The following is an 889-nucleotide window of genomic DNA, read 5'->3' on the forward strand; positions in this document are numbered from 1 at the left end:
TTCTGTATCCTTCCCTTCAAGGCTCAGGGGTCCACGATTATCTTCTGTGTCTGTGTTAAGTGGTTTCCCTTTTCTTTGTTGAAGAGGGTCTGTGCAATCCTTCTGCCTAGTCCGCCATCTTGCCCTCTTTTTTCTTTTTTAAAACCTCTCCAGCATCTATTCCTGCCATCTTATGCAAACATTTTCTTGACTTTCCATTGGGAAATTAACCCTTCCTCACTTGCAGTCATAGTAGGGTGTGCTCTGATTGGCTTATGTATTCAATGTCTATCATTTCCATAGTGATTTGTCTAAGGATAGGCAAAAATGACCTTCTTCAGGCCGATGAAAGAGAATTAATATCAGAGTTAATACACGTGCTATTGGATGAGACCATTTCTCATTTCCTGGAAATGTGGTGGCAAAAGTATGTGAGACTTTTGGCTGCCAGACCCATTTGTGAGCACAAGGAAGAGAGAGAGTCTTCTGGGGCCAAACCTTTGAGGCCAGAGTAAAACTCTTCACAGATAGCAGAGCCAAGAAAATGAAGGGCGTCTGTTGAGCTGTTGAATTGGTTCTTGCCTGAAGATAGATAGATAAATTCTGCTTTGAGTTGGATTTTCTTTCATTGTAACAAATAGATTTTTAACAAGATCCCAGCTTGATTGCTGCTTCCTGAAAGAAACATTTCTTGACCCAAGATAATTTGAGTATCTCTGTTTTATGCATTCTAGAATGTTTTTTATTCTTCACTAGATCGGAATATCAATGCTGTATTTTCAGAGCCTCAAACAATACAGGCTTCCAATACAATGTTGAATAGAAGCAGAAATAGAAGAAGACATCCTTGTCTTGTTCCGGTTCTCAATGGAAATGGTTTCAGTCTCTGTCCACTGAGATTAACGTTGAC

General features: G+C 39.8%; 1 protein-coding gene across 1 annotated transcript in view; it reads left to right on the plus strand.

Annotated features, from left to right (window-relative positions):
• The window catches only part of RNF180 (ring finger protein 180), a gene marked incomplete at its 5' end in the record, with an annotated part of 386500 nt that overhangs the window by 201092 nt on the left and 184519 nt on the right, over nt 1–889 (plus strand). The gene's annotated exons all lie outside the window — the stretch shown is intronic.

This window comes from Orycteropus afer, unplaced genomic scaffold (assembly GCF_000298275.1).
Source record: "Orycteropus afer afer isolate SDZICR_OR568_19922 unplaced genomic scaffold, OryAfe1.0 scaffold00362, whole genome shotgun sequence".
NCBI classification, from domain to species: Eukaryota; Metazoa; Chordata; class Mammalia; order Tubulidentata; family Orycteropodidae; genus Orycteropus; species Orycteropus afer.